The sequence below is a fragment of the Tamandua tetradactyla genome, chromosome X, assembly GCF_023851605.1.
Source record: "Tamandua tetradactyla isolate mTamTet1 chromosome X, mTamTet1.pri, whole genome shotgun sequence".
NCBI classification, from domain to species: domain Eukaryota; kingdom Metazoa; phylum Chordata; class Mammalia; order Pilosa; family Myrmecophagidae; genus Tamandua; species Tamandua tetradactyla.
In genome coordinates, this window is record NC_135353.1 from 102,317,859 (window position 1) to 102,344,926 (window position 27,068).

A 27,068-nucleotide genomic window follows, 5' to 3' on the forward strand; every position below is an offset into this window, starting at 1 on the left:
CCCTTGTCAACTTGGCAACTAAACGCATCACCTTAAACAATATTAAGGTGCAAAAAATTCTCTTCTGGCTGTGGACCTGTGAATCTCAAAACAAGTTATCTGGAGCCAATATGCAAAGGAGGACATTCACAGGACACAGGTTTTCATTTCCATAGGGAGAAATTGGAAGGAACACAGGGGTCACAGACCCAAACAGTTCTGAAAACCTGCAGGGCAAAGACCATCGGATTTCAAAGTCTGAAAGTCACTTATCCTTCAGCTTTAGAAAGTGGCAGTCCCACCCTTTCCGAGGGCCTATGCAGTGGCCTGCCTCTTTCCAAATCAACCTCAGGGAACACTGAGGAGACCACCTTTTCCTCGGCTCCACTCTCTCCAGGCTTTGGGGCCACAGCTGGGCTCTCTGCCATTTCCAGGGCACATGCTCAACCCTCCATGTGGTGGCAGCCAGGCTCACCCCAGTCCCCAAGGAGCATGCTATACCTTCTCCAAGATCTCCAGATTAAATGTGGGAAGTGCAGCCTGGTTTCTCCTTGCAGCTTCAACAGGAAAGAGATAAGCTTAGAATTGAACTCTTGGGTACAAAGAAACCAGAAGTTGATGTTCTGGAGAATTCTGGGCTTCCTGGAAGGGAGACCCAAGAGAACAGTGCCCCACATAAGGACTTGGTCAAATGTGAAACCAGTCAGCCATTTCAGAGAAAGCCAGGATTGGACATGGAGTTATCCAGGAAGGATTTGTGGAAAATCCTTATGTCTGATGGGCACAATCCAAGGCTACTGCATAGAAAGCCAACGAGAGTGCTGTGGGACCTGTATAAACACAGCTGCTGCCAGTCTGGACTGGGTAGGGGGGTGGTTCAGAGAAGGGACACATTGAAGGAAAAATAACTTCAGAGGGAAAACCATGGAGGCTGAGGTCTGAAGTCAAGAAGACATGGGCCAGGAGAGCGGACCCACCCAAGTCCGTGGAGAGGGTGAGTTTGCCCCGAAGGTAGAGGATGGGCCTTCCACCTCGTATCAGTGGAAGAGTCATGCCACCTCAGGCCTTGCAGAGGGTGAAGCACATTCCTTGGGGTTTGGGGAGAGCCTGGCTGCCACCACGTGGAGGGGTTGAGCATGTGCCCTGGAGAAGGCAGAGAGCCTGGGTGCAGCCCCAGTGCTTGGAGAGGGTGGAGCTGAGAAAAAGCCGGTCTCCACAATGTCCCCAAAGGTTGCATTTGGAAAGAGGCAGGCCTCTGCATAGGCCTTCGGAAAGGGTGGGAATGCCACTTTCAGAAACCCCAAAATAAATGATTCTCAGATTTTGAAATCTAATGGACTTTGCCCTGTAGGTTTTTGAAACCGTATGGCTCCAGTGACCCCTGTGTTTTTTCCTCCATATGGAAATGCATATATGTATCCCATGACTGTTCCTCCTTTGTATGTTGGTAGCAAATAACTTGTTATGAGTTTTCAAAGGTCCACAGACAGAGGATAAATTTGCCTTAGAACAGACTATGCCTGTAAGTAACTTTGACAGGAGTTTGTACATTTCTAACTTAGTATTTCATGTATATTGCTACTGAAATGGTTTAAGGTTCTCTGATATTGTCATGGAATGAATGTATTTTGTATATGGGGAAAACATGTCTGTTTTAGGGTCCAGAGGGTAGAATGTGCTGGTTTGAAAGGATGTGTGTTCCCTAGAAAAGCCATGTTTTAATCTAAATCCCATTTCGTAAAGGCAGAATAATTCCTATTCAATACTGTATGTTCGAAACTGTAATCAGATCATCCCCCTGGAGATGTGAGTTAGTCAAGAGTGGCTGTTAAGCTGAATTAGGTGATGACATGTCTCCACCCATTGGGGTGAGTCTTGAGAAGTTTCTGGAGTCCTATAAAAGAAGAAACATTTTAGAGAATAAGAGATTCATAGAGAGCAGAGCAGAACAACATAGCCACGAGAAACAGAGTCCACCAGCCAGCGACCTTTGGAGATGAAGAAGGAAAATGCCTCCCAGGGAACTTCATGAAATAGGAAACCAGGAGAAAAAGGTAGTAGAGGATGCAGTATTTGCCCTGTGCCCTTCCAGATGACAGAGAAACCCTGACTGTGTTTGCCATGTGCCTTCCACTAGAGAGAGAAACCCTGAACTTCATCAGCCTTCCTGAACCAAGGTATCTTTCCTGGATGCCTTTGATTGGACATTTCTGTAGACTTGTTTTAATTAGGACATTTTCTGGGCTTTAGAACTGTAAACTAGCAACTTATTAAATTCCCCTTTTCAGACTTCCGGAGAAGATGGCGGCTTAGTAAGAAGAGTGGGTCTTAGTTCCTCCTCCAGAACAGCTACTAGAGAAGTAGAAACGATTGAGAACAGCTCCCAGAGCCACGACAGAGACCAAGAAGACAGCGTACCCCATTCTGGAATGGCTGACTGGCTGGGAGAACCCGATCCGGTGACATCGCCGAGGGGCGTGGGCTTCGCTGGGCCGGGGCAGCAGGCGGCTGGAGACCCTCCCTCCCTCCTTCCCGGACTGGCTGGGAGAATTGGACAGGCAGTCCCCTCAAGCCGCAGTGGCTGGTGCACCCCCCCAAGCGCGGCCCCCCGGACCAGCTGGGAGAATTGGATCAGAGATCCCCAAGCCATGGAGAACGGCGACAGGGATCCCTTCCAAACACGTGGCTACCCGGTCCGGCTGGGAACGGTGGATAGACACTTCCCCAAGCCGCGGTGGCTGGCACCCCCCCCCCCCACCAAGCTTGACGCCCGGGGCCGGCTGGGAAATTTGGAAAGGTGTTCCCCCAAGCCGCTGAGGCCGGTGACCCTCCCCACGTGCGGATTCCTGGGCTGGCTGGGAGATTTGGATTGGCACTCCCCCAAGTCGCTTCGGCTGGTGACCCCCCCCTACAGCGAGAGTTTTCCAAAGTTAAAGGACCCACAGCATCTTTTACTGGTGGGACCCGCAGACAGATGAGCGCCACGAGCGCCACCTACTGGGCAGGATAAGAAAAACAGAGCTCAGAGATTTCACAGAAAAATCTTTCAACCTGCGGGTTCTTACACCCAGGGAAATCTGATTAAATGCCCAGACGCCAGCAGAAGATAACGGATCACACTCAGAAAATTGAAAATGTGGCCCAGTCAAAGGAACAAACCAATAGTTCAAATGAGATACAGGAGCTGAGACAACTAATGCTGAATATATGAACAGAAATGGAAAACCTCTTCAAAAACCAAATCCATAAATTGAGGGAGGACATGAAGAAGACATGGGCTGAACAAAAAGAAGAAATAGAAAAACTGAAAAAACAAATCACAGAACTTATGGGAGTGAAGGAAAAAATAGAAAAGTTGGAAAAAACAATGGATACCTACAATGGTAGATTTAAAGAGACAGAAGCTAGAATTAGTGAATTAGAGGATGGAACATCTGAATTCCAAAAGGAAACAGAAACTATAGGGAAAAGAATGGAAAAATTTGAACAGTGGATCAGGGAACTGAATGACAATATGAAGCACACAAATATATGTGTTGTGGGTGTCCCAGAAGGAGAAGAGAAGGGAAAAGGAGGAGAAAAACTAATGGAAGAAATTATCACTGAAAATTTCCCAACTCTTATGAAAGACCTAAAATTACAGATCCAAGAAGTGCAGCGCACCCCAAAGAGAATAGACCGAAATAGGGGTTCTCCAGGACACTTACTACTTAGAATGTCAGAGGTCAAAGAGAAAGAGAGGATCTTGAAAGCAGCAAGAGAAAAACAATCCATCACATACAAGGGAAACCCAATAAGACTACGTGTAGATTTCTCAGCAGAAACCATGGAAGCTAGAAGACAGTGGGATGATATATTTAAATTACTAACAGAGAAAAACTGCCAACCAAGACTCCTATAACCAGCAAAATTGTCCTTCAAAAATGAGGGAGAAATTAAAACATTCTCAGACAAAAAGACACTGAGAGAATTTGTGACCAAGAGACCAGCTCTGCAAGAAATACTAAAGGGAGCACTAGAGTCAGATACAAAAAGACAGAAGAGAGAGGTATGGAGAATAGTATAGAAAGAAGGAAAGTGAGATATGATATATATAATACAAAAGGCAAAATGGTAGAGGAAAATATTATCCAAACAGTAATAACACTAAATGTTAATGGACTGAATTCCCCAATCAAAAGACATAGACTGGCAGAATGGATTAAAAAACAGGATCCTTCTATATGCTGTCTACGGGAAACACATCTTAGACCCAAAGATAAACATAGGTTGAAAGTGAAAGGTTGGGAAAAGATATTTCATGCAAATAACAACCAGAAAAGAGCAGGAGTAGCTATACTAATATCCAACAAATTAGGCTTCAAATGTAAAACAGTTAAAAGAGACAAAGAAGGACACTGTCTACTAATAAAAGGAACAATTAAACAAGAAGACATAACAATCATAAATATTTATGCACTGAATCAGAATGCCCAAAAATACGTGAGGAATACACTGCAAACACTGAAAAGGGAAATAGACACATATACCATAATAGTTGGAGAATTCAATTCACCACTCTCATCAATGGACAGAACATCTAGACAGAGGATCAATAAAGAAATAGAGAATCTGAATATTACTATAAATGAGCTAGACTTAACAGACATTTATAGGACATTACATCCCACAACAGCAGGATACACCTTTTTCTCCAGTGCTCATGGATCATTCTCAAAGATAGACCATATGCTGGGTCACAAAGCAAGTCTTAACAAATTTAAAAAGATTGAAATCATACACAATACTTTCTCGGATCATAAAGGAATGAAGTTGAAAATCAATAAAAGACAGAGTGCCAGAAAATTCAAAAATACGTGGAGGCTCAACAACACACTGTGAAACAATGAGTGGGTCAAAGAAGAAATTGCAAGAGAAATTACTAAATACCTCGAGGCGAATGAAAACGAATACACAACATATCAAAACCTATGGGATGCAGTAAAGGCAAGGGTAACAGGGAAATTTATTGCCCTAAATGCCTATATCAGAAAAGAAGAAAAGGCAAAAATTCAGGAATTAACTGTCCACTTGGAAGAACTGGAGAAAGAACAGCAAACTAACCCCAAAGCAAGCAAAAGGAAAGAAATAACAAAGATTAGAGCAGAAATAAATGAAATTGAAAACATGAAAACAATAGAGAAAATCAATAAGACCAGAAGTTGGTTCAATGAGAAAATCAATAAGATTGATGGGCTCTTAGCAAGATTGACAAAAAGAAGAAGAGAAAGGATGCAAATAAATAAGATCAGAAATGGAAGAGGAGACATAACCACTGACCTCACAGAAATAAAGGAGGTAATAACAGGATACTATGAACAACCTTATGCTAATAAATACAACAATTTAGATGAAATGGACGGGTTCCTGGAAAGACATGAACAACCAACTTTGACTCAAGAAGAAATAGATGACATCAACAAACCAATCACAAGTAAAGAAATTGAATCAGTCATTCAAAAGCTTCCTAAAAAGAAAAGTCCAGGACCAGACGGCTTCACATGTGAATTTGATCAAACATTCCAGAAAGAATTAGTACCAACTCTCCTCAAACACTTCAAAAAAAATTGAAGTGGAGGGAAAACTACCTAATTCATTCTATTAAGCCAACATCACCCTCATACCAAAACCAGGCAAAGATATTACAAAAAAAGAAAACTACAGGCCAATCTCTCTAATGAATACAGATGCAAAAATCCTCAATAAAATTCTAGCAAATCGAATCCAACAACACATTAAAAGAATTATTCATCATGACCAAGTAGGATTCATCCCAGGTATGCAAGGATGGTTTAACTAAGAAAATCAATTAATGTAATACACCATATCAACAAATCAAAGCAGAAAAATCACATGATCATCTCAATTGATACAGAGAAGGCATTTGACAAGATTCAACATCCTTTCCTGTTGAAAACACTTCAAAAGATAGGAATACAAGGGAACTTCCTTAAAATGATAGTGGGACTATACGAAAAACCTACAGCTAATATCATCCTCAATGGGGAAAAATTGAAAACTTTCCCCCTAAGATCAGGAACAAGACAAGGATGTCCATTATCACCACTATTATTCAACATCGTGTTGGAGGTTCTAGCCAGAGCAATTAGACAAGAAAAAGAAATACAAGGCATCAAAATTGGAAAGGAAGAAGTAAAACTATCACTGTTTGCAGATGATATGATACTATGTGCCGAAAACCCGGAAAAATCCACAACAAAACTAAGAGCTAATAAATGAGTACAGCAAAGTAGCAGGTTACAAGATCAACATTCAAAAATCTGTAGCATTTCTATACACTAGTAATGAACAAGCTGAGGGGGAAATCAAGAAACGAATCCCATTTACAATTGCAACTAAAAGAATAAAATACCTAGGAATAAATTTAACTAAGGAGACATAAAACCTATACAAAGAAAACTACAAAAAACTGTTAAAAGAAATCACAGAAGACCTAAATAGATGGAAAGGCATACCGTGTTCATGGATTGGAAGACTAAATATAGTTAAGATGTCTATTCTACCTAAATGGATTTACAGATTCAACGCAATACCAATCAAAATCCCAACAACTTATTTTTCAGAAATAGAAATACCAATAAGCAAATTGATCTGGAAGGGCAGGGTGCCCCAAATTGCTAAAAGTATCTTGAGGAAAAAAAAATGAAGCTGGAGGTCTCACGCTGCCTGACTTTAAGGCATATTATGAAGCCACAGTGGTCAGAACAGCATGGTACTGGCATAAAGATAGATATATCGACCAATGGAATCGAATAGAGTGCTCAGATATAGACCCTCTCATCTATGGACATTTGATCTTTGATAAGGCAGACAAGCCAACTCACCTGGGACAGAACAGTCTCTTCAATAAATGGTGCCTAGAGAACTGGATATCCATATGCAAAAGAATGAAAGAAGACCCGTACCTCACACCCTATACAAAAGTTAACTCAAAATGGATCAAAGATCTAAACATTAGGTCTAAGACCATAAAACAGTTAGAGGAAAATGTAGGGAGATATCTCATGAAACTTACAATTGGAGGTGGTTTTATGGACCTTAAACCTAAAGCAAGAGCACTGAAGAAAGAAAGAAAGAAATGGGAGCTCCTCAAAATTAAACACTTTTGTGCATCAAAGAACTTCATCAAGAAAGTAGAAAGACAGCCTACACAATGGGAGACAATATATGGAAACGACATATCAGATAAAGGTCTAGTATCCAGAATTTATAAAGAGATTGTCCAACTCAACAACAAAAAGACAGCCAATCCAATTACAAAATGGGAAAAAGACTTGAACAGACACCTCTCAGAAGAGGAAATACAAATGGCCAAAAGGCACATGAAGAGATGCTCAATGTCCCTGGCCATTCGAGAAATGCAAATCAAAACCACAATGAGATATCATCTCACACCCACCAGAATGGCCATTATCAACAAAACAGAAAATGACAAGTGCTGGAGAGGATGTGGAGAAAGAGGCACACTTATCCACTGTTGGTGGGAATGTCAAATGGTGCAACCACTGTGGAAGGCAGTTTGGTGGTTCCTCAAAAAACTGAATATAGAATTGCCATACGACCCAACAATACCATTGCTAGGTATCTACTTAAAGAACTTAAGGCCAAAGACACAAATGGACATTTGCACACCAATGTTTATAGCAGTGTTATTTACAATTGCAAAGAGATGGAAACAGCCAAAATGTCCATCAACAGACGAGTGGCTAAACAAACTGTGGTATATACATACGATGGAATATTATGCAGCTTTAAGACAGAATAAACTTATGAAGCATGTAATAACATGGATGGACCTAGAGAACATTATGCTGAGTGAGTCTAGCCAAAAACTAAAGGACGAATACTGTATGGTCCCACTGATGTGAACCGACATTCAAGAATAAACTTGGAATATGTCATTGGTAACAGACCAACAGGACTTAGAAACAGGGTAAGATAATGGGTAATTGGAGCTGAAGGGATACAGACTGTGCAACAGGACTAGATACAAAAACTTAAAAATGGACAGCACAATAATACCTAATTGTAAAGTAATCATGTTAAAACACTGAATGAAGCTGCATCTGAGCTATAGGTTTTTTTGTTTGTTTGTTTGTCTGTTTGTTTGTGTCTTTTTTTTACTATTATTATTATTATTTTTCTCTATATTAACATTCTATATCTTTTTCTGTTGTTTTGCTAGTTCTTTTCCTAAATCAATGGAAATGTACTAAGAAATGATGATCATGCATCTATGTGATGATGTTAAGAATTACTGATTGCATATGTAGAATGGAATGATTTCTAAATGTTGTGTTAATTTCTTTTTTTTCTTTAATTAATAAAAAAAAAGAAAAGAAAAAAAATTTCCCTTTCTAAAAAGCCATTCCGTTTCTGGTATATTGCATTCTGGCAGCTAGCAAAATAGAACAGAGTATGACTGCAGAATCATTAAATTGATATTTCTTTTAGTCTCAAGTGTCTGGGAGCAGCTAGAAGGAAAACCTAAAATTGTGGAACTTGAACTCATACCAAACTCTGAAATCTGTTCTATGATTAATTGTTGCGGTATGCCTTGAAATTTGTTGCTTTTTTGTATATATGTCATTTTTCACAGTAGAAAAGAATAGTATAGGGAAATAAAACAGATCAGTGGTAGTAAGGGGCTGGAAGTACGGGGAGGATTTGGCTATCAAGTGTCCCTAAAAATATTTTGGGGTGATCAAACTGTTCTATACATTGATTGAAGTGTTGGTTATACAACTATATGCTTGTTTGTCCAAACACCTAGAACTGTACATAAAACAGTGAAATTTTCTGTATGTAAATTTGACCTCCATAAACCAGACTTTTAACAAGAATAACAATAGTGAAAGAGATAAGAGGATCAATTAAGTCACTCCAGCATCTACTTGAATTTGTCTCTATGTTAAAAAAATAATAAATGAATAAAATTTTAAAAAATGAAAATGAAGCATAGAGAAGCTAGGTAAATACATTAGAGGCTGACAGTAGTCAAATAAAATGCCACTGTAATAATTTTTTGCAAATTTTAGTGCTTCATTTCATTTCAACCATCTCAAAGTGGTGCAATACTTAGGCTAGTACCGATTATCCCTGCTATCTCATTTTGCTCAGAATCCATATACACATACATATATGTATGTGATCTATTTTCTGCAGTGTCTATTTCTTCCAAATCCCTCTTTTCTGTTTGACTATTTCTTAGATTTTTTAAAATATTGTGGCTTCCGTAATTATGTAGTAATACTTGTCTGTATATTTATATTTAAGAATGAGTCAATAAAAAAGCTGATGGAAATTGTGTGTGCATGGAGGTTGGGATTTGTCAATGGGTAGTTCATATATTGTAGGGTCATTGGATGTAAGTTGTTTATTTAGTTGGTGGAGGCCCAAGTACCAATATCTGGAGGTCTTTTCTCTGGGGCCATATGATTTCTCAAGAAAAGAATATTCTATTCTCCTGTTAGGGAGAGGTAAAAGAAAGATGGGGACATACAATTTACTTGTCAATATTTGAGGGCAAACCATTCTCTTAGCGAGGAGGCTTTCATCAATTTTTTTTTTCTCAGAGAATATGTTCTATTTTACTGCCTGGTGGTGGTGGTGGTGGTGCTGGTGGTGGTGGGGTATGTGTTGGGGAGAAGGGACCTGAGAGTTAAACTGTTTTGTGTATGGATTTTCAATCAATTCCACTGTTTTCAGTTCTGTATCGCACCCATTTGTTGTAGGACTTAGTGCTTGAAAGTGACAAAACTTTCAGTGGTTATGCAAGACAATTAGCTTACTCTAGTGAGTACACCACTATGTAGGAGTTTACATTGTAGTTACTCTACCTAGCTAAGTTATTTGTCACTCTGTGATGGTTTTAGAATATCTCTACAATTTTCTTTTATGCTCCTCCTTTCAAGAGGTGATGTATAGTTCCCCTCCTCTAAAGTGTTAGCTGGCCTTAGTGATTTGTTTTTTTGTTTTTGTATAACAGCTTTTTAATCTACCTTATAGGTAAGCAGACATAAAATTTATATGGAAACATTTTACTAATGTCACTAAACAAATATAAAGAAAAATATGTTAGGTTTTATCATATTAATTATTTTCTAATATTTGATTGATGTTTTTATAACTTAACCAAAATAAAGGTTGCATACTTTCAGAACTATAAAATTAAGTAGCTATTCAATGTGAATTAAAATAGTAAAGCTAGTTATAATAATAAATCCATTCATCCATGTTCTCATATAATTACATTGAGAAATAATTATAAAGTAGGTAAAATTTCATAAAAATATTTATATTTATTTTAGCTTAGGAGTTCTTGCCTGTATTAATGGACTGTCTGGCATAGCCACTGCTTCATGTACTTGAACAGTCATACTGTCCATGGACTTTGTCACACAGATTCGGCAGCCTAACCATGTGTCTGTTAGTCCATAGGCCAGATTAAGCATGCCATTCTCCTCAATAGTGATTGATTACTTGTAGCTCCTCAAATATGTTCTCTTCAACGATGAGGTGATGGGTAGGGAAGGCTAAGGTTCCCTCACATGCACCCAAACCATCAATATCTAAATAATTTTCAACCACAACATCTAGCAGAGAGTCAGTAATTTTTTTCTTTGATTGTTAATGTTTAACCATCACGGTTTATGAAGAGACTATTATTTTATCTTCTGAGCTGCTCCGTACCAGCACCAACAAGCTCAGTGGCCAGCTTGCTCCCATGCTCCCTCCAAGACTCTGGGTCCCCAGAAGTCTGTAGGCTCCCTCACAGGGACCAGCGAGGAGGAGCCAGCAGAATGCAGTGCCACTGAGAGCCCATGACTTGCTTTTAATGAATAGAAAAAAACAGAAGTAATGGTGTGCAACTTTGGAGACCAAGTCAATAAATGTAGTACAGCTTCATCTTGGTTTGGATCTTGGATGATTTGTACAGGATGAGGCCAGCTGCCATACTGTGAGGTCACTTAAGTAGTTGTGGACAGGCCCATATGGTGAGGGATTGACGCTTTATTCAGACAGCCAATATGAGTAATATGAGTAGGCCATTTTGGAAGCCAATTCTCCAGACAAACTCAAGCCTTCAGATGACTGCAGCCTTCCTGATTGAAACTTCATGAGAACTTTTAATCCAGAACCACCCAAATAAGCTACTTACAGATTTCTGACTCTCAGAAAGTATGAGATAAATGATTGGTGTTTTACATAAATAATATTGGAGTAATTTTTTTAGGCTGCAATAAATAATTAATACATGCTCCTTTATCTTCTTTCTATCTTATCCAAAATGAAATAAACTTTCTCATGACTTGAGGTTTCTTCTCCTATTCTTTGTCTTTATGGATTCTTACCATTTAACAACCTCACCAAACTGCACTTAATGATAGGAATGTGGCTCCACCATATTTAATCCAAAACTTACTGTATACATTTTGCCTTAAAGTTTGTTTTGTCTGATAGTAATATAGCTACCTCAGTTTCTCTTTTTGTACTTACATTCCATTCTTTTACTTTTAACCTTCCTGCTTTATGCTTTAGATGGGTGTCTTGCAAAGAGACTATGTCTGAATTTATTTTTATAAAGTGTGACAAATTTTTGTCTCTTAACTAGAGAATTTAGTCCATTTATATTTATAATTATTATGGTCGTAATCTTTAATTTTGTACTTTTTAGTTGTCACACTTTTTTCTCCCTTTTGTCCTTTGTGGTAGAGTAAGGATCTCCCTCTTCATTCTTTTTTTTTTTTTTGGCATGGCAATCCAAATATATTGAACTACTGATGCTAAGTTTTACAAAATTGCACCACAAAGTATTTTTAACATTCAGTTGGTCAATTTAAATACTGTGGCTCAAAACAATAGGCTGAGCCCCCAGTCCTGTGGTTTGTTCATATGAAACTTAACTCCACAAAGGATAGGTAAAGCCTACTTGAAACTAGGTCTAAGAGTCACCCCCAAGAGAACCTGTTTTGTTACTCAGATGTGGCCTTTCTCTCCAGCCAACACAACAAGCAAACTCACTGCCCTACCCCTGGCTACGTGGAACATGACTCCCAGGCGTGTGGACTTTCCTGGCAACGTGGGACAGAAATCCTAGAATGAGCTGGGACTCAGCATCAAGAGATTGAGAAAACCTTCTTGACTGAAAGGGGGAAGAGTGAAATGAGACAAGACATAGTGTCAATGGCTGAGAGATTCCAAACAGAGTACAGAGGTTATCCTAGAGGTTACTCTTATGCATTAAATAGATACCACCTTGTTAGTCAAGATATAATGGAAAGGCTGGAGGGAACTGCCTGCAAATGTAAAGCTGTGTTCCAGTAGCCATGTTTCTTGAAGATGATTATATAATGATATAGCTTTCACTATGTGACTGTGTAATTGTGAAAACCTTGTATCTGATGCTCCTTTTATCTACCTTATCAACAGACTAGTAAAACATACGGAATAAAAATAAATAAAAGGGGGAACAAATGTTAAAATAAAATTAGATAGAAATGTTAGTGACCAATGAAAGGGAGGGGTAAGGGGTATGGTATGTATGAATTTTTTTCTGTTTTCTTTTTCTTTTTCTGAATAGATGCAAATTTTACAAGAAATGATCATGATGATGAATATGCAACTTTGTGATGATATTGTGAATTACTGATTATATATGTAGAATGGAATGATCATATGCTAAGAATGTTTGTTTGTTGTTATATATTTTTTTAATTTAAAAATTAATAACAAAAATTTTAAATAAATAAATACTATGGCTCCTTGTAGGATAGATACAATCTTTATACCCAAGCATTAATGCATACAACATAATAAGGTATTGTTAAATACAACAGCAATATTTACTGCAAACTAGGCCTTGTGACCAATTACACATGATTAAAATTATTTCCCACATCCACAGTACTCATCCACCATTTAACCTCTCAACCAAAATGTTACACATGTGAAACAATTGTTAATAGCAAAAATACGAAACTTGTATATTTAGTATTGCAAATATACTTATGCATGAGCAAGCAAGGGATTCACAGTGAGAATCTACAGCTGCAGAAGCCTGAAAATTATTTACAAAAAATGTTAAATCATTAAAAAATTGTTTGAAAATATACATTTCTTGTTGTAGACCCCCACTGTACATACAACTATAAACATTTTTCCCTATGTAAACAAAAAAGGAAGCACATAAGAGATTTGAAAAGTCTGGACATTTCCTTCCCAGCAGATATTAAAGGCAGTGTATTTAATCTAAGACATTTTACATAAAGAACTATCATATTTTAAAGACAAGATCACTGTCTCCACAGGTTTTTCAAAAATAAAAAAAAACTATTAGAGCTGTGTTAACCAAAAGCATTCATTTTATACAATACAATGACAATGGCCATGAATTTCTTAAAAAAATTTACAATAAGCTACAACTATCAAAGAAGTTATCTGGAGTAGTCTACATAGAAGCTCTTTGGACTTTTTTTTAATTAAGGTAAAATAATGGTGCTTTTAGGATTTATATTATTGTACTCAAAATACAAAGTTTGTGGGCCATATTAAAGTAAATAGTACACCATTTGTAGACACGTACAACACTAGTGGATGAAGAATGCCTCTTAGGCAGTAATATTGGATGTAGCCTCTGGTTTTACCAGTTGCATACTGTAAGACTATTTTGTAAGTAAACATTTCTCTTATGATACTGGAAAGTGATTAGAATGTGCAAATGGATGTAGTTGCTTTCATCCGCCTCTTAAAGGGTACCACCACAGGAAAATCCATTCAAGATTTTGGTAGATTTGATAAAGTTGGAATGCTGGTACTGTTGAATAGGGCAACAGTTCTTTTGAGATGACACAGAGCTACAATGCTTTTGGTATATTAAAGCAGCTCACATGATGTCCTTTTGCAGGCTTTCCCAGGCACTGGACTTTTCTGGTAGTTTGCCGTACTAGGTCATAAATTATCTCATTAACATTTATTTTTTATTTTGCAGAAGATTCTAAGAATGCACACTTATTCCATTTTCTTGTCAAATTTTGACCTTCCTCCTTTTCTAAAACTCTTTCATCCTCCAAGTCACACTTATTACCAACCAGAATCACTGGAACATCATCAGTGTCTCTTACTCAAAGAATTTATTCTCTCAGATCTTGTAAATCATTAAATTTGGGTTGCGCTGTGATGGAATAATCGAATGCAAAGCCTTATTACATTTTTCATGTACAAATCCCTCATTGCTGTAAACTGTTCAGTTCCTGCAGTATCCATGATTTCGAGCATACACTGTTGTACATCTATTTCAACTTGCTTTCTAAAAGAATCTTCTCTCGTAGGATATTTTTCAACAAAAATTCTTTGAATGAGCTCATGGTCAGAGCAGACTTTCCACCACCTCATGAGCCAAGAAAAACTAGCTTATATTCACTCGTGATATGAAGTTGCTGTCAAAATCTAGTACTTCTCGTACTGTCACTGAGACTGTACAGCCAGCATCTACTCGCACCTTGTGCACCCTCCAGGTCAGTGCTCTGGGTGCCAGGGCTATACTGCTGCTCTGGCTGGTTACATTCCTAACTCTGGGCCACATTTTCTCTTTATTCTATTCCTTCTTCTGCTACTTCAAAACTTATCCATTATATTTCTGTTCCTTTACTGTTTATCCCAGAAATATCAGCATTTATATTTAATTTAAGCTTTAAGGTTCATCTATTCATGAACAATGCAATGAGCTTAGATCACTCCCTATTGATATATATCTTATTATTATTGGGTATTTTCATTCTATCTAGTTATTTTTAATGCAATGTTATTGAGATCTATTATATATTCACATACTATATGATCATCCAAAGTGTACAATCCAAAGTGTTCACAGTATCATCATATGGCTATGCATTCATCATTACAATAGATTTTTCAATATTTTCATTACATCAAAAAATAAATAAAAATAAGAATAAAAACAAAGGTAAAAAATAACACCCAAAACATCCCATACCACCATATTCCCCATTATTTATTCATCTTTTGTCTTTATTTTCGTACTCATCTATCCATACAATGGATAAAGGGAGTGTCAATCACAAGGTTTTCACAATCACAAAGTCAAACCATAAATCTACACAGTTATACAATCATCTTCAAGAATCAAGACTACAAGATCACAGTTCAACAGTTTCAGTTATTTCCCTCTAGCTTCTCCAATACACCAAAAACAGAAAAGGAATATCTATATACTGAATATTAATAACCTCCGGAATGACCTGTCAACTCGATTTGAAATCTCCCAGCCACTAAAACATTATTTTGTTTAATTACCTTTTCTCTTTTTGGTCAAGAAGGTTTTCTCAATCTCACAATGTCAGGGCTTCTGGGGAGTCAGGTCACACATTGCTAGGGAGACTTATACCCCTGGAAGACATGTCCTACATAGTGGGGAGGGCAGTGAGTTTACCTGCATAGTTGTCTTAGAGAGAGAGGCCACATCTGAGCAACAAAAGAGGTTCTCTGGGGTGACACTTAGGTATAAATAAAGTAGGCTTAGCTTCTCCTTTGAGGAATAAGTTTCATAAGGTCAAGCCTGAAGATCAGGGGCTTGGCTTATTAAATTGGTAGTCCTCAATGCTTGTGAGAATATCAAGAATTTCCCAGGTAAGGAAGTTTAATACTTCCACATTTTCCCCCAATTGCTCTAGAGGACTTTGCAAATACTTTTTTTTTTATCTTCTACCCAGATTACTCTGGGATGTATTGGGGCCTCACACCAGCTTTTACACACCAACAAGATCTTATTTCCTATTCAAGGTTCCATATAATTATGGTGTTCAAATAATGTGCTCATACAAGTTAAATTATACAGTGTGCTACCGAAAATATGAATTTTGCACTAAATGAATATATCTTCCTTTGGTCTCAAAAAGAAGTTAAAGATTTAAAATATAGTCAATAGCAAACTTTACCCTTAAGTCTAATTTACCTTAGTCCTAACCAGAATAGCTTCATTCATATCTCTAATTGAAGTTTGATCTTTTTTTCAGGTTTGTTTTTTTTTTTAAACAGTTGATGTATGGGGCAATGCTAACTTTCATAGCTGCAGAAATCAAGCACTGAGTCTCAGGTGTCACACAAATACCTGAAGTTCTAGGGAATGACCAATTTATACACTAAGAAGTCAGCATCTCAGAATTTAGAAATATAAGTTACAACTCAGGAGTATATGTAACTGATGTAAGAGCTTGTAATCTAGGAAATTTTACAATAAGCCTTCCCCTGATAACCTATGCTCTCAAATTCAATTCTCAGATTATGCACATTATAATTGGTCCATATTAGTGTGGCGCAATAATCTTTGTATTTTCTTCTCTGGCTTACTTCACTCAACATATTGTCCTCAAGGTTCATTCACCTAGTTGCATGCATCACAATTTCATTCCTTCTTGCAGCTGCTCAACATTCTATTTTGTGTATACACCACAGTTCACCCTCTTACCCTCAGGCCACCTTCATCCATTGCATATCATGAACATTACTGCCATAAACACCAGTATCCAAACATCCATTCATGTCCTCACTCACAGTTCCTGTAAGTATACACTTAACAACAGGGCTGCAGGGCCATATGGCAACCCTATACTTAGTCTCTCGTGGAGCTACTACACTACTCCGCAGAGATTCTGCATCGCTCTACTTCCCTACCGACAGTGAATATTTACATCTCTCTCTCCACATTTTCTCCAAAAGTTATATCTCTGTTCATTCTTTTAGGAGACCTTAGAAAATATATTTATACTGCAACTATTTTAGAAAGATGTATTTGAACTGGGGGAGGAAATCATAACCTGATGGAATTTCTCCCCTGAGAGAAATAGGCATTACCACTGTTACAAAATAGTTTCTGGGAAAAATTGAATAATAGGAAAATGACATTTACATATCATCTAGGCTATAGACGTGTTTCAAATGACTTAACGATTCAATAGCAGGCATCAGAAGGAAAGGAAAAAAGTACTTTTGTTTGGTTGTCTGAACAAAAAGAAAAAGAAATAGCATTATTAACTTTTCTAGTTTTGCTCTCTACCACTCACAGTAGAAGAATCTTACCTCTATGCAGGGATATCCTATTGGAAAGGACCAGGCTGTTTGGAGTTACCATTTTTATTTATTTATTTATTATTTTTATTGATATGTATTATATATTCAAATATCATGTAATCATCCAAAGTGTACAATCAATGGTTCATAATATCATCATATAGAGGTGCATTTATCATAACAGTTGACTTTTTTCTTTTTTGTGGAAAATAACATACATATAAAAAAGTAATGTATTTCAAAGCACACTGCAACAATTAGCTGTAAAACAAATTTCAGAATTTGGTATGGTTACAATTCCACCATTTTAGGTTTTTACTTCTAGCTGCTCTAAGATAATGGAAACTAAAAGAAATATTAATATAATGATTCAGCAATCATACTCACTTGTTAAACACTAACTTCTCTGTATAACTCCACCATCACCTTTGATCTTTCTGTCCCACTCTTCAGGGGTATTTCGGTTATGTACAGTCTACCTTTTGCATGTTAGAAAGGGCTGTCACTAATATGGGATAGAGGAATGGAACTAGTTGATGTTCTGGAGAGGCTGGTCTCTGCATTTCAGGACTTATCTGGTCCAGGAACCTATCTGGAGGTTATTGGTTTCTGGAAAGGTACCCTAGTGCATGGAATCTTTGTAGAATCTTGTATAATGCTCTAGGTGTTCTATAGGATTGGCAGGGATGGTTCTGGTTGGGAGTTGGCAAGCTATGATAGGTCACAATGTCTAACTGAAGCTTGTGTAAGAGTGACCTCCAGAGTAGCCTCTCAATTTTATTTGAACTCTCTCAGCTACTGATATCTTATTGTTACACTTCTTTCCCTTTTTCTCTGTTCATTTTTTAAAACAGTTTTATTCTCACACCATGCAATCCAACCTAAGTAACTAATCCTGGTTCCCAGTATAATCACAAAGCCATGTACTCAACATCACAACTTATATGAGGGCATTTCCATTTCTTTTGCAAAGAAGATTTAAAAGAAGAAGAAGAAAAAACAAACAAAAAAATAAAATAAGGAGAAACAACAATAACACCAAGAATCCCATACCCAACTATATCCCACTGTTATATACGTTTAGCTTTGGCAGATTACCTTTGTTACAATCAATGGAATCATATTAAAATGTTCCTGTTAACTAAAGGCCCTAGTTTGCATTGATTGAATTTCTTCCCATATAACATTCCATTTTCAACACCTTGCAATGCTGACATTCATTTGTTCTTCCTCGTGCAAAAATGTTCTTACATTTGTACATTTAATCACCATCATTGTTCACTCAAAGCTTTGCTAAGTTATACCATCCCAGTCTTTATCCTCTATCTTTCCTTCTGATGTCATACATAACCCCAACCCTTCTTGCTCAATCATACTCGCACTCGGCTTCATTCAGTGTACTTACAATACTGTGCTACAATGAGACAGAATTGTGCTATCCATTTCTGAAGCTCTACAATCAATCCTGCTGGAAATTCTGAACTCCTGCAACATGAAATGCCCAATCTCTATCTTCTATCTCTTGATAACCTATGTTCTCAACTTTAACCCTCAAAATTCACTCATTAATGTTAGTTCATATTAGTGAGACCATACAATATTTGTCCTTTTGTTCCTGGCTAATTTCACACAATATAATGTCCTCAGTGTCCATCCACATTGTTACATGCTTCATGACTTTATTCTGTCTTATTAGCTGTGTAATATTCCATCATATGTATATACCAGTTATTAGCCACTCATTTGTTGATGGACATTTGGGCTGTTTACATCTCATGGCAATCATAAAAATTGCTGCTACAAACACTGCTGTGCAAATTTCCATTTATGTCCATGCCACCAGTTCCCACTACCTAGTAATGGGATTGCTGGATCATATGGCATTTCTATTCTTAGCTTCCTGAGGAACCATCAAACTGCCTTCCAGAGTGGTTACACCACTGTACATTCCTACCAATAGTGAATACGTGTGTCTCTTTCTCCATGTCCTCTCCTTTTTGATATTTTTATAAAGGCCATTATAGTAGGTGTGAGATGATATCTCACTGTGGTTTTGATTTGCACTTCTCTAATAGCCAGTGAAGTTGAGCATCTTTTCATGTGCCATTCTACCATTTGTATTTCCTCTTCTGAAAAGCATCTGCTCATGGCTTTTGCCCATTTTCTAATTGGGTTGTTTGTCTTTTTCTTGTTGATCTGAAGAATCTCTTTATATATTCTGTATACTAAAGCCCAATCTGATTTGTGGTTTCCAAATATTATCTCCCATTGTGTAGGCTGCCTTTTTATTTTCATGACAAAGTTCTTTGAAGCAGAAAAGTGGTTTTATTTTGACAAGATCCCATTTATCCAGTTCTTTTTTCAGTGCTCATGCTTTGGGTGCAAGGTTTAGAAAATCACTGCTATTACAAGATTTATAAGATATTTCCCTATATTTTCTTATAATGGTTTTATGGTCTTAATTCTAATATTTAGGTCTTTGATTGATTTTGAGTTAATTTTTGTATAAGGTGTGAGATATGGATCCTCTTTCATTCTTTTGCATCTGGATATCCAATTCTTCAAATGCCATTTAAAGATGAGGCTGCTCTATCCCAGGTTGGTTGGCTTGATGACCTTATCAAAGATCAGTTGTCCATAAATGCGAGAGTCTATTTCTGAAAACTCAGTTCCATTCCATTGTTCAGTATATCTATTTTTATGTCAGTACAATGCTCTTTTGACCACTGTAGCTTTGTCAGGTGATTTAACTTCAGGTAGTGTGATACCTCCCATTTCACTCATCTTCAGCAAGATATTTTTAGTTATGCAGGGCACATTGCCCTTCCAAATGAATTTGGTTAATGGTTTTTCTATTTCTCCAAAGTAAGTTGTTGGGATTTTAATTGGTATTGCATTGAATCTATAAATCAATTTCAGTAGAATTGACATTTTAACTGTATTCTTCTAATCCATGAACACATGGTATGTGATTCCCTTTATGTAGGTCTTCTTTAATTTCTTTTAGCAATTTCTTATAGTTTTCTGTAGTGCAAGGTCTTTTCCGGCCTTGGGTAAATCTATTCCTAAATATTTGATTCTTTTGGTTGCTATTGTAAATGGATTTTTTTTCTTGATTTCCTCCTCAGATTTCTCATCACTCATGTATAGAAACACTACTGATTTGGGGATGTTGATTTTGTGTCCTGACACTCTACTGTACTCGTTTATTAGCTCTAGTTGCTTTGCTGTAGATTTTTTCAGATTATCTACATATAGTGTCATGTCATCTGCAAACAGTGAAAGTTTTCATTCTTCCTTTCCAATTTGGATACCTTTTATTTCCTCTTCTTCCTAATTGGTCTTACAAGAACTTCCAGCAAAATACACAATGGTGACAGTGGACATCCTTTTCCTGTTCCTGACCCTAGAGGGAAAGCTTTCAGTCTTTCCCTATTGAGTATGATGTTAAGTTTGGGTTTTTCATGTATTCCCTTTATTATGTTGAGTAAGTTACCTCCTATTCCTATCCTTGGAAATGTTTTCATCAACAAAGGTTACTGAATTTTGTCAGAAGTCTTTTCTGCATCAATCAAGATCTTCCACTTTGATTTGTTGATGTGGTATATTACGTTAATTGATTTTCTTGTGTTGAACCAGCCTTACATACCTGGAATAAATTCTACTTGGGGTCATGATGCATAATTCTTTTAATGTGCTGCTGGATTTGATTTGTAAGAATTGTGTTGAGGATTTTTGCGTCTATATTCATTCTAGAGATTGGTTTGTGATTTTTCTTTTATGGTAGTATCTTTGTCTGGCTTTGGTATTAGGGTGATGTTGGCTTTATAGAATGAGTTAGGTAGCCTTCCCTCTTCAATTTTTGAAGAGATTGAGCAAGATTGCCACTAATTATTTCTTGAATGCTTGGTAGAATTCACATGTGAAGCCATCTGGTCCTGGACTTTTATTTTGGGGGAGCTTTTCCCAGAAGGAAAAGGGAGGAGAAAAGGGGTAGGAAGAATATCTGAGGAAATAATGGCTGAAATTTCCTAACTCTTATGAGTTTTGAGCACAACTTACTCCAAATAGAATAAATTCTAATAGAGCTACTCCAAGACTGATACTAATCAGAATGTCAAATGCCAAAGAGAAACAAAGAATTCTGAAAGCAGCTGGAGAAAAGCAATTCATCACATACAAGGGACACTCAATAAGTAAATTGCCAATTTCTCATGAGAACCATGGAAATGAAAAGGCATGTATTATATTTAAAGTATCAAAAAGCAAATGATATATTTAAGGTACTGAAAAAGAAAAACTGCCAGCCAAGAATTTTTAGCTGGCAAACCTTTCCTTCAAAATGAGGGGGAGGTTAAAATAACAATAGATAAACAGAAACTGAGTGACTTCCTCAATGAGAGACTCTACTTACAAGAAATACTAACGGGAGTTCTGCAGGCTGCAAGGAAAGTCAGGAAAGAGAGGCTTGGAGGAAAATCAAGAAATGAAGACTATGAATAATGCTAACTAGAAGGGTAAAAAAAGAGACAAAAATAAGACATAACATATAAAAGCCAAAGGGTAAAATGGTTGAAGTATGGCCTTTACAATAATAACATTGAATGTTAATGGATTAAACTTCCCAAGCAAAAGGCACAGACTAGAAGAAAGGATGAAAAAATACCATCCATTTATATAATGTTTACAAAAAACTCACCTTAGACCCAAGGACACAAGTAGGTTGAAAGTGAAAGGCTGGAAAAATATATTTGAAGGAGACAGTAACATAAAAGTATTGGGGTAGCTGTGCTACTATTGGACAAAATAAACATTAAATGAAAAACTCTGTAAAGAGACACAGCAGGACAATATATGTTAATAAAAGGGGGAATCCACCGAAAGAAATAATCATAATATTATGCAACTAATAATGATGCCTCAAATACATGAGCAAGCATTGGCAACACCAAACGGAGAAATAGATGTCTCTATAGTAATGGTTGGATATTTTAATATGCAACTTTCATTAATAGCACATTTAGATCAAAGATCAATAAGTAAATAGAGAACTTAAATAATATAGTAAATGACCTAACATACCAGAAATTTATAGAACAGTACACCCCAAAACAGTAGAATATACATTTTTCTCAAGTGCTCATGGATCATTTTCGAGGATAAACCACATATGGGGCCATAAAACAGGTATCAAAAATTTTAAAAGACTGAAATTATACAAAGAACTTTCTCAGATCACAATAGAATGAAACTGGAAATCAATAATAGGCAGAGAACTGGAACATTCACAAATATATGGAGGTTAAACAACACAAACATAAACAGTCAGTTGGTTAAACACAAGGAAATCAATTAATGTAATACACAGCATTAACGAAGTGAAAGCGGATAAAAACACATTGCCATCTCAAATGATGCAGAAAAGGAATTTGACAAAGTCTAGCATCATTCGTGATAAAAACACTTCAAAAGATAGAAGTAGAGTGAAATTTCCTCAACATGAAAAATGGCATATATGAAAAACCCACAGCTAACACTGTACTCAATGGTGAAAGACTGAAACCTTTCCCTCTAAGATCTGGAATAAGATGAGGATGCCCAATGTCACCACTGCTATTCAACATTTGTGTTAGAAGTTCTAGCTATAGCAATTAGGCAAGAAAAGAAACAAAAGGCATCCAAATTGAGTGGTGTTTTAGTTTATAAGTTGCTAGAATGCAATATACCAGAAATGGAATGGCTTTTGAAAAGGGGAATCTATTAAGTTTCCAGGTTACCATTCTAAGGCTGTGGAAATGTTCAAACTAAGGCATCTAGGGAAAGATACCTTGGCTCAAGAAGGCTGATGACAGTCGAGGTTTCTCTCTCAGCTGGGAGGGCACACAATGGCATCTACTAGTTTTCTCTCCTCATTTCTAAAGGCTTCCCCGAGGACATTTTCCTTCTGCATTTCCAAAGGTCTCTTCCTGTGTGAGCTCTGTTGGCACTGAAGCTTTTTCAAAACAGTTTCCTCTTAAAGGGCTCCAGTCAGCAACCCCAACTTGAATGGGTGGAGACATGTCTCCATGGAAATCATCTAATCAAAAGTCATGACCCACAATTGGGCAGGTCACATCTCCATGGAACCAATAAAAATGATCCCACCCAGCAATACTGAATGAGAATTAAAGAACTTGTCTTTTCTGGAGTACACAACAGATTCAAATTGGCACAGGAGGGAAGAAGAAAAACTTCCAGTATTTTCAGATGACATGATCCTCTATTTAGAAAGTCCCAAAAATCTACAACAAAGCTACTAGAATGTTTCAGTTTGCTAAAGCTACCATTAAGCAATATCCCAGAAATAGGTTAACTTTTACAATGGGGATTTATTAGATTGCAAATCTACAGTTCCATGGACATAAAAATGTCCAAATTAAGGCATCCACAGGACGATACCTTCACTGAAGAAAGGCTGCTGGCATCTGGTCCCTCTGTCAAATGGGAAGGCACATGGCCAGTGTCTGCTGGTCCTTCTCTCTCAGGTTTTGTTGCTTTCACCTTCTGCTTTCAGAGGCTTCCTCTCTCAGCTCCCCTGAGAGCTTTTTCTCTGTGAGCATTGCTTAATTTCACCTCTCTTAAAGGACTCCACTAAAAGGAGTAAGACCCATCTTGGGGAACTCTTTGACTGAAATAATCTAATCAAAAGGTCCCACCTGGTGAAAGAAAAGTTCTATCACTCATCAAATGTCCCAAATCATCAAACTGTAACATAAAAAGGGTTAATGTTTTACTATATGTAAAGTATACCTTAATAAATTTGACTTCAAAAGTAGAAAAAAAAAAGATCCCACCTCCAACAGGTTTGTACCTATAAAAATGCATTAAAAAGTTGACAGAGGTTTTCCAAACCCAGAGGCCTTTCTTGAGCCAAGGCATCTTTCTTTTGATGTCTTAGTTTGGACATTTTTATAGACTTAGAACTGTAAACTTGCAACCTAATAAATTCTATTTTTAAAAGCCCCCCCACCCCCCAAAAAAGAATGGATTAAAAGAACATGGACTATTCATCATCATAATCATTTCTTAGAGCATTTGCATCAATTCAGGAAAAGAAATAAAAAGACAACTGAAAAAGAAATAAAACAAAAACAGAAAAAAATATATATATACAGATCATACCCCTTACCCCTCCCTTTAATTGATGTAACTATGTGATGATATTGTGAATTACTGATTATATATGTAGAATGGAATGATCAAAATAGGAATGTTTGTGTTTAATTGGTATTTTTTTTATTAAAAAATGATAATAACTTTGTTTTTTAAAAAAAGAACATGGCCTTTACTGAAGCATGTAACAGTTTCAAATCACCACACTCCACCCTTTGGACTCTCCAAAGATATGTTCTTTATATAGGCTGTGCTCGTTTGAAAGGATGTATGTACCCTAGAAAAAGCCATATTTTAATCCTAATCCCATTTTGTAAAGGCAGCCATTTCTTCTAATCCCTATTCAGCACTGTATGTTTGAAATTTTAGTTAGATCATTTCCCTGGAGATATGACTCAATCAAGAGTGGCTGCAAAGCTGGATTAGGTGGAGACATGTCTCCACCCATTCTAGGTGGGTCTTAATTACTTTAATGGAATCCTATAAAAGAAAAATTCAGAGAAAGCAGAAAAGAATGACAGAGCCATGAGAAAGCCACAAAAGAGAATGCCACAGAACCATGAATCAGAACCCACCAGCCAGCGACTTTTGGAGATGAAGAAGGAAAATGCCTCCTGGTGAGCTGGAGGGGAAGCTAACAGATGATGCCATGTTAGCCATGTGCCCTTCTAGCTGAGAGAGAAACCTTGAACATGTTCACCATGCCCCTTTGCACTTGAGAGAGAAACCCTGAACTTCAACGGCCTTCTTAAATCAAGACATCTTTCCCTGGATGCCTTCGATTGGACATTGTTATAGACGTGTTTTAATTGGGACATTTTCTCAGCCTTAGAACTGTAAACTACCAACTTACTAAATTCCCCTTTTTAAAAGCCATTCTGTTTCTGGTATATTGCATTCAAGCAGCTAGCAAACAAAAATATATGAAAAATACATTTATTGCATCACAAAGGCTTAGATCATTTCAGTAATGGTATTAAGTACAAAGTCTCATCAAAATCAGTTACAGGTATGGAGAAAAATTCCCCTGTGGCTGGAGAAAAATTGCCCTGTGGCTGTGAATTTGTGAAACTTAGAACATGTCATCTGCTTCCAGTATACAAAGGATAGGCAGACATAGAGTGAACTTTCCCATTTCCACAGTGAGAAATTGGAAGGAAAACAGGGGTCATTGACCAAAATACTTCAGAAAACCTGCAAGGCATACTGCTTTAGATTTCAAGTTCTGAGAGTCATGTGCAGAATGTTTTATCCTCAGGGCTTGAAGGAGCAGCAGCGCCACCCTTTTCAAGGGTTTGCACAGCAGCCCTATTCTCTCCAAACGCTGGGGTGAGGACTCCAAATCGCCAAACATTGGGGAGATAGTCATGCTCTTGGCTTCACACACTTCAAGCATCAGGGTGACAGCAGAACTCTATGTCCCACTCTCCTCAAGCATCAGATGGTGGCAGAATCTCTGCCACTTCTGCGGCATACATTCAACCCCTCAGAACAATGGGGTGGCACTCAGACTCTCCCCAGTCTCTGGGCCACAGTCTTCAACCCGTTAAGAACAGTGGGGCGGTGTCCAGACTCTCCTCAATCTCTGGGGAATGTGCCCCATTTTCTCTGAAGTCTGGGTCAGCAGCATTCTTCTTGAAGAACAGGATGGCCAAGATCTCCTCAATCACCTAGGCATCTGAGAGCCTTAGGGTTAAAACACTCTTCCTGAACATCAAGGTGGAAGGCCCACTCTCTGCAACGTCACCCTTTCCACATGCATGGGTGGGTCTGTGCTCCTGGCCTGAGTTGTCTTGGCTCCAGACCTTGGCTTCATGCTTCCGCCTTTGAAGTAATTTTTCCTTCAATCTGTCCCTTTTATTCCAGGCTAGAAGTGGTTTTGTGCACACAGATCTTGCAAAAAACTCACCAGTTTCACATGCAGCACTCAGGGGTCCCAACCTTCAGACAACAGAACTTTCCAAAATTCCTTTCTGGATACACCATCTCCAATCATGACTTGCACTGAAATGTCTGACTGGTTCCATATTCAGTTAAATCCTCAATCTGTGGACTCACCTTCTGGAAGCTCAGAATTTTCCCAAACATCAACTTCTGGCTTCTTTGTACCCAATAGTTCAGTTCTCAGCTTATTGCTTTCCCCTTGCATTTAAATATAAGCTGCAAGGAGAAGCCAGACTGTACTTTTCACATTCAATTTGGAAATCTCTTCAGCTCAATATACAAGGTCATCACTCTCAAATTCTTCCTTCCATGTGACAACAGGACTCAATTTTGCCAAATTCTCTGCCATTTTACAACAAGGGTCACCTTTATTCCAGTTTGCAATGACACATTTATCACTTCTGTCTAAGGCCTTTCTGTCTAAGGTACTTCTAGAAGTACCTTTAAGGTCCAATTTCTATCAACAGTCTCTTCAAAGCAATCTAGGTGTTTTCTATCAAGCTCCTCACAATTCTTCCACAATCTTCCCTCATCCATTTATAAAGCCACTCCAGCATTTTTGTTATTTGAATCTTAGCACTGCACTTCTGGTACAAAAATCTGTTTCTGTTTGCTAAAGCTGCCATTATGCAATATAACAGAAATGCATTGGTTTTTGCAATGGGGATGTATTAGCTTACAGATTTACAGTTAAGGCTGCGAAAATATCCAAATTAAGGCATTCACAGGACAATCCCTTCTCTGAAGACAGGTTGCTAGCATCAGGGACACCTCTGCTGCATAGGAAGGCACATGGCCAGTGTCTGATGGTCCTTCTTACCCAGGTTTTGTTGCTTTCACCTTCT

At 37.6% G+C, this 27,068-nt stretch overlaps 1 protein-coding gene and 2 pseudogenes across 1 annotated transcript in view; all 3 read right to left on the minus strand.

Annotated features, from left to right (window-relative positions):
- LOC143671513 (ectodysplasin-A-like) overlaps window positions 1-27,068 on the minus strand; it is a 474,212-nt gene that overhangs the window by 70,651 nt on the left and 376,493 nt on the right. The gene's annotated exons all lie outside the window — the stretch shown is intronic.
- On the minus strand, window positions 10,351-10,996 carry LOC143670985 (adrenodoxin pseudogene; annotated as a pseudogene).
- On the minus strand, window positions 13,494-25,648 carry LOC143670986 (ras-related protein Rap-1b pseudogene; annotated as a pseudogene).